The following is an 8,225-nucleotide window of genomic DNA, read 5'->3' as shown; positions in this document are numbered from 1 at the left end:
TCTGCAGGCTTTATAGGAAGCATGGAGCTGGCATCTGCTCAGCTTCTGAGGAGACCTCAGGAAACTTGCAATCATGGTGGAAGGGGAAGGAGGAGAAGGGATCTCACATGACCAGAGCAGGAGCAAGGGTTGGGAAGTGCTACACACTTTTAAATAACCAGATTTTGCAAGAAGTCACTGACTATCCTGAGGACAGCATCAAGCCATGAGGGATCCAACCCCGTGACCCAAACCCCTCCCCACAGCAGGCCCCACCTCCAGTGCTGGTTATTACAGTTCAACGTAAGATTTAGAGGGGACAACATTCAAACTTTTTGAAATAACACCAGTGGTTGAGTCTTGACTCAGTGGGTCTGGGGTCGGACATAGGCATTAAAATGATTTTAAAGACTCTCCAAATGACTCTAATATGCAGTCTGTGTTGAAGACATTAATGGATTGAATTCCTTTAATTACAGGTGAGATTACCTGAATTCATTGTATCTGTTTCTTTACATCTGCTAAAGCTGTCATCTCAGTACTACCATTCAGTCATTCCCCTGTTTATGAATATAAAAAGAACTTCCAAAAAATTGGCAGTATCTAGAAGCACAGGTAAATTATATTCTTGGTATTCACTTTTCTGTCTCAGTTACACTGCAGACAGTATCCTAACATTAATCTTACTGCTAAGCCATCATCATTTCTCTTTAATCAGACCTCTCCCTCAAGACACTAAATATCTCTTTTCAGGTGATTTCCCCAACTGTTGTGTTTCCTAAGCTGAGTGTGATGTAAATGCCATTGGTTCTATTTTGTTGCTTTTATAAGACAACTTCAGCACTGTTCATGTTTGTTGGAAATGTGGACTCTTAATGGGGCTCACTGAACCAGAGACTTGACTCTTGGAATTTCACAGGCGTGGGAAACCTCTTAAGTAACAACTCTCAATGTGAAACGAGGGAAGGCACTTAGTAAAAAGGCTTTCCAATGGCATGTTCCCAAGTCTTCGTAAGTTAATTTGAAAGAGAATACAAAGAACTGATCTCCCTACAAAATGATATTCAGTCGTACTCTGTAATTAAAGAAACAAGTCAAATTGACAATTACATCTAGTTTTACCTGCCAGATTAATAAAGGTGTGAGGCAATAGTTACTCTCATACCTTTCGGTGAAAATGTAAGTTGTTAAAGCCATTTTCAAGAGTAATCTGGCAATATTGGCTAGAATTAAAAATGAACATCTCCTTTGACCTAGATATTCCATATTTAGGAATTTACATTATGGATGTTCTTATAAATATATACCAAGGCACATGTAAGGGATTGTTCATTTGAGCATTGAGTGTAACGATGAAACGCTGGTAACATCCTACACATTCATCAAGGGGGACTGGCTAGATAAATAAGGTTCTTTCAACCAGTTGAAAACAATGTGTTAGCATTGTGCACATGTACCCTAGAACTTAAAGTATAATAATAATAATAATAAATTTTTAAAAAAGCAAAAAAGTAAAAAAAAAAAGAAAGAAAGAAAGAAAGAAAACAATGTGTTCGAGTGGTGTGTGCAAACATAAAATGATCCCAGGATGTATTATTGAACAAAATAACCAAGCTATAAAATGGTCTCCATGATTGCATTTGTGTAAATTTAAAAATGAAAATATAAGTATGGTTTTACATTTTTATGGTCATTATATCTGGAAGGGTGTATGAGAAAATTTATGATATTTCTCTTTGAAATGCAGAGTTGGGCAAGAAGGGAGCCTTGTACTTTAAAATTTTATAACATTGTGTGCTTTTTGGATCTTAAAACCGCACTTATGTATTATTTCTCCTAAAAAATTAAGACAATTTTGGGATCTGATGACTCACTTCATAGAAAAAAAAGAGTAAAACAGTCACAGAAAATTCTTTACAGAAAATGTTTGCAGGATTGATGAAGAAGAATGCCATGTTTGATGTTAAGCGGCTCTAGCATCTACCCCTTAATTAATTGTTCTTCAAAGCACGTTTCAAAAATGATCCTCTTGTGTTTATGTGAAAATTGATTATATTACTCTCCATATCTTTATTTTTTAATGTCTAAGACATTTCATTAAAAAAGTTACCTTCCAAAAAAAAAGTTACCGTCCTGTTGTGTTCAGTCATTCAGCAATTTGAGAAATGGAAGTTAGGATGGGTGGACAGAGTCTTCTCTCTGATCCTTCATTCTCCTGCCTAGATTTATTTTAAGTTTCAGGGAACTATCAAATAGAGTGGTTTAGCATTAGTGATTCCCATAGTTTTAATTGCAATACATGTCATAAAAATCCAGATACCTAGAAAAAAATATTTACTTGCAAGTCCTGTTGACTCTCGAAATGTAATATGTCAAAGAAATACCCCAACCAGGCTGTTCATTTCTAATGCCAAACATGTTCCCTTTCTCTTCTCTCTTCTTCGTCCTCTTCCTTCCTACACCTTGACCTCCACATAAGTATTTCTTAGACCCATGTCTCATTTCCACCGCTGCTACCACTACCATGGCATTGCTGTATTAACCTATGCCTGGATTACAGAACTGTAATTTTTGCTCTTTCCTATTAATCCTACTAGAATCACTTTCCTAAAATGCTATTTTATCCTGGTGCCTCTGTTCCTGTATTAATAGAGGCTGCCTATGCGGTTAGATCCACCATCCTAAGCCTGTATTCAAACTCATTAAAGTTCCAAGAAATGTTTTTTGATTGAATTGTTTGATTGAATTGAATCCAGCACTCCCATCTGCTGCATTCACACACACACACACACACACACACACACACACACGGTACACAAAGACATTTCCAAAATCTGTTTACAGAAAAAGACTCAATTACCTCAAAGACACTACTTGAATCAGAAGAAACTGAAATACCAATAGATGACATGAGTGTCTCCACTTCCCTCCCTTTTTTGACTAGGGATGAGGTGCTATCAAGAAGATGGGGTCAGCTACAGAAATTAAAGTAGTTGTGATTTATTCACCTACCTGCAGGGTTCTGTGTAACTCCGCTGTCTTGCCACGCAGGCATGCTCGCTGTAGGCTCCTTGAGGGGAGTGGTGGTGACTTGTTTCTTTGGAATCCTCCAGTGCCATATAAACCTCTGAGAACAGTTACCCAGAAGTCATGTCAGAACCCAGGCCCTGAAGGAGTGTATCCTGTTACATGGTCATTCAGCTAATTCCAAGGAGGATGTGTAAACTTGCACGATGTCTGGCCAGGCAGACTTTTTGGTAGCTCATGAGGCTGTGGTCCTTTCTCTATAGAAAGTACTTACACGTGGGGCTGCCTTTATATACCAGGCCAGTGTCTCGATGCTTCCTGGGTGTGACTCCCATCTTTGGAGTCAATCTTCGCTGTCATCAGTATTAGGAAGGCATCAGTTTTCAATTGTAGCACACATTGGGTTGGGGTCTGGACAGCAGCCTTGGAGTCCAAAAGCTACTTTCAGTATTACAAAAGATCAATAGAAGTTGTGTAATGGCTCTGGAGTGTGCAGTTTATTAGACGACATTTTTCCTAATGTGGAGCTGCTGATGGGAAACTAATAAAAAGGGTCTGTGTTAGAGCGTAGTTGGTCTCTACATTCTTTGCAGGCTCCCTTGACATTCTTTAATTCAGTCTAACTGGTGCATGAACTTGACCACTGAGGTGAGATACCCTCATTCCACCTGCCATTTTGTCTCTTCAGAGCCTAAATACAGTTTCATCATCTGGGCAGTGCCCTGTATATTGGGCAAATATCTTAACCTGATTTTGATGGCATCATCTACCCATCTCAAATCTTCAGGCCTCTGTATCTGTCTAAACCCACAAGGTTAGAAAATGCATTTCTTTTCTGTTCTTTTTTTAAGCTGGAATATGTCAGCAGAATTTTCTGTGTTTGCTTTTATTTCCTGGGTCTCTTCTTTCTGTTTATATATTCATTTTCTTGTGTCTTTCCCTGAAGCTCTGCATGTTTTGCTTTATGTCATTTTCCAGATTCAACTTCATCAACACAGTAGCCATCAAACCCATTTGTTTTCTCTTAAGATGCTAACGTTTATCCACTTACGAAGTATCATGGATGCACTGGTCACTGTAGGATGGGCTGTGCTTCTTACAGCCCTTTACACATTTTTTTTGATAATTTGATAAATTAATATTGGCTAGCAAAGTATAATTAACATTTAGTAATCAAAGGTGTACTGTAAAGAGTGAGTTGTACCTCCCTCACCATAATGATAAGGAAAACCTTTTATGTTGTGATGTCTTAACAGTTAGCTGCATGAGTGCTAAATGTTGCTTTTAATTAAACAATAAAGAATGTAACACCCTTTACGGTATCATTATAAATTTTGATGTGGTACACCAATTTGATTCTTTAAAAATTAATTGCCTGGGAGTATGTTTAAGTAGTATTGATTATGTTGGTGCCTCGTGTTGATCTGTGATACTTAACCCAACATTTAAAATATCTTTTTTCCATTATATGTTGTGATGCAAGAATAAAAGCAAAGTACAAAACAAATAGGCACTTGAATTCTAATAGCAATAAGCAATAAATGTCAGGCATCTGGAAATTATGGTTGCAATTTCATCAGAGTACACTTTGTTCTTCTATTATGCCTGCATGAATTTTGCTACAGGCAAAATCTATTACAGATAACAGTTAAGAACCTTTCTAATCTACACAGATAGTCACGGCAAAATGCTAAAAAACTAAATGTTGGAAAATGTAATATTGCAGGGGAAATTGACACGTGTAGAAAATAATGTGGTCCTGTTTAGAGCCACAAATGGTAATAATTTCTTTAAGATCATGGTATGGTGGATGTTTCTGTGATGGGTGACCCAGATGAAGGACACAGCAATGGTAATGAATCCTGTTTTGCTGGCTGATGTGTGTGCATGTAGGTAGATGCTTATCTGTAAATTGAGGGGTGGGGTGTGTGCTTAATGATTGCTACCTGAAGTTGTAATTACAAAGTCAGATCACACATGAGAAGCCTTGGTTTTTTTCCACTGCCCTTAGGAACATTGGAGAGGAATATTTCTAGTCTGGGGCCACTTGACTTCCCTTGAGAGAAAGATTAGTTAGTATTCACCGTTCTGGATGACACATAGTGACCCTGGATAGTTGTTTGGTAAATTTACTAATTGAGTTTTCAGAAAATTGGCCCCTGGCTATTAACTTGGAGAAACTGTTTTCCTGCACTTAACTCCAGCTTAACCTGCCTCATAGGGATTTCAGAACGTTTGAACTACAGTTTGAAAACGTGGAATCTGTAATTGACTTTCTTCTCTTCATCCTCTTTATTTTTCACATCCATTCAATATATATACATTGTCATCTGGATTAATAATTTATTACTGTGCAGCTAATTACCCCCAAACTTAGCAGCTGAAAGCAACTAATGTTTATTATCTCACAATTTCTATGAGTCAGAGATTTTGGGACCAGCGTAGATGGGTGGTTCTGGCTTGGTGTCTTTCGTGAGGTTACAATCAGGATGTCAGTCAGGGCTGCAGTTAACTAAAGACTTGATGTCAATCTGGGGATGGAGAATCCTCTTCAAAAAGGATAGCTGTTAGCTAGAGATCTCAGTTTCTTATAGGTGATGGACAGGAGGCTTCTGTTTATTGCCTTGTGTGTCTCTCCATAGGGCTGTTGAGTATGCCCTTATCCTGACAGCTGGCGTTCCAGAGGGCAATTGATCTAAGAAAGAGGAAAGCAGCCACAGGTCCTTTTACGATTTGTATGGTTTGGCTGTGTCCCCACCCAAATCTCATCTTGAATTATAGTTCTTATAATCCCCAGGTGTCATGGGAAGGACCTGGTGGGAAGTAATTGAATCACGGAGGCAGTTACTTCCATGCTGTTCTCGTGATAGTGAGTGAATTCTTAGGAGATCTCATGGTTTTATAAGAGGCTTTTTCTTTTTTGGTAGGCACTTCTCCCTGCCATCATGTGAAGGACATGTTTGCTTCCTCTTCTGCCATGACTATATTTCCTGAAGCCTCCTTAGCCATGCAGAACTATGAGTCAATTAAACCTCTTTCCTTTATAAATTACCCAGTCTCAGGAAGTTCTTTATAGCAGCGTGAGAATGGAGTAATACAATGACCTAGTCTGAAAAGTCAAGCATTGTTACTTCTCCCATATTCTATTCCTTAAAAGTGAGTTACCGAGTCCTACTCATATTGAAGGGGAAATCTAAACTCTGCCTCTTGAAGGGAGGAGTATCAAAGAATTTTAAAACCACTACACCACTTAAACAGGGCACACCAGCATAGGCTCCCAGGGCAGAACTGTTCTCCAGGCCTGCTAAAGTGACATGTTCTCTGGAAAGACCTCCTTCACTTCTCTAACCATATTCATTTTTTTTCTTCTCTCAAACCTGGATAACACAGCATCTCATCACTTTGAGTATGTTGTCTTTGATTGCTGTAAATCACTATTTCATGTCTATATTTCATTTCTCCCTAGTAAAATGTTAATTGTCTCAAACTTTATCTGCTCTAGAGGTGATTCCATTTTAGGAAAATTACTGGTGCTCAGTAAATGAAGAAGGGAGGCTGTCCAGCATGGTGAATAAGAGCAGGGCTTTAGAGTCCAGGAGTCTTAGGTTCCAATTGTGACTTCATCATTGTAAAACTCTGGAAAGCTATTACACAGGGGCCACTATTAGAATGTAGTGCACAAGCCTATTGTGAAGATTTCATGGGTTAATACATGTTAAGAACATAGGAAAGGATACACAAATTGTAGGTATTGTCACCGTATTGTTGCTGTTTATAGTTTTTTTCCCATGTCCTTAGGCCATTCTTTATATTTTATATATATAAAATATACAACATATATGTCATATATGATATATCATATATAACATATATAAGTCATATATGTGATATATAATATATATAACATACGTAAGTCATATATGTCATATATAATGTTAATTATCTGAAACTTTATCTACTCTAGAGGTGATTCCATTTTAGGAAAATTACTGGTGCTCAGTAATATGTTTATATATGTTATATATAAAACTTATATATGTTATATGACATATATAACATACATATTATATATGATATATGACATGTATAATATATGATATATAACATCTCATACATATAAAAGTTATATGTTATCTAACATATATATGTGATATATATAAAATATATCTCTCTCCACTGACTTAGATTCTTGTCCTACCAACTTCCTGTGTGACATTGAGCAAGCTCTTCTCTTTCTCAGCCTCAGTTTTCCTGATCTGTAAAATAAAAGGGTTGTATCAGACAATTTCTATGATCTTTCTCTAACTCATTTTGTCTTATATAGGTATAAATGAAAATAGAAGGAATTGTCTTCAATCTGGACAAGTTCTATAGGACACACCATGATGAATCTTACAGAGAAGAACTTGGGTTAGAAGCTAAGATAGATACTTGGGTTAGGCTTGTTTTTTGAAGGAAGATGAAGACTAGCATTTATGGAGTACCTATTATGTGCCAGAGTTTCTACATGTGTCATATCATTAAAAGCTTACAATTATCCCTCTGTACTTCCTCTCCTTTCTTTATACCCATCCCAGTCCATCCATCATTCAAGATCCTCAGTAAAGGTTAAGGTCTCAGGTCACAGGACATATGTAGCAGTGAGGAGTTGTGGATCCAGTTCTATCTGATTCCAATCTCAGATCGTTCTGTTGCCCCTGGCTACCTACATTTGAGCAGGATGTGAGTGACCTCTTTGCAGATGTCTTTTTTTTTTTTTTTTTAAGAGACAGGGTTTCACTCTGTTGCCCAGGCTGGAGTACAGTAGCTCAAACACAGCTCACTGTAGCCTCGAGCTCCTGGGTTCAAGCAATCCTTCTTTCTCAGACTCCCAAGTAACTGAAACTACAGGTGTACAACACCATGTTCAGCTGGGTGTGACCTCTTGAGTAAATGACTTAATCTCAGTTTATTCTTCTGTACATGGAAAAGTCTATTCAGGTAACCCAGGAGAAGCAGCAGCAGGGTCATTTGTGGAGCTGAGTAGCTCTGGCTGGGTCAAGTTGAGGGGAATGCTCAGAAGTCCCCATAATTCCTGTATAAATCTAATAGGCAATTTCCAGCTGTTTTACCACTGTAACTCAGTCTTACTGACCCTAAGAAGGTTAAATAATTTGATATGAAAATTGCAGGGCTTCTGCTAGGGTTTTTGAGAGTCTGTACAGGAAGCTTTTGCTTGC

The 8,225-nt window shown here is 37.8% G+C and overlaps 1 long non-coding RNA gene across 1 annotated transcript; it reads right to left on the bottom strand.

Annotated features, from left to right (window-relative positions):
• Positions 1 to 5,618: 5,618 nt before the first annotated feature.
• On the bottom strand, positions 5,619 to 7,619 carry LOC139359873 (uncharacterized). Its single transcript, XR_011616446.1, has 3 exons — positions 7,539 to 7,619; positions 7,205 to 7,262; positions 5,619 to 5,701 (listed from the first exon to the last, which is right to left on the bottom strand). It is a non-coding gene; the product is annotated as an uncharacterized lncRNA (long non-coding RNA).
• Between the last annotated feature and the right edge of the window lie 606 nt (positions 7,620 to 8,225).

Source organism: Macaca nemestrina, chromosome 18 (genome assembly GCF_043159975.1).
Source record: "Macaca nemestrina isolate mMacNem1 chromosome 18, mMacNem.hap1, whole genome shotgun sequence".
NCBI lineage: Eukaryota > Metazoa > Chordata > Mammalia > Primates > Cercopithecidae > Macaca > Macaca nemestrina.
The sequence above is the reverse complement of the archived record's forward strand: the minus strand, read 5'-3'. Positions and strand labels throughout refer to the sequence as shown.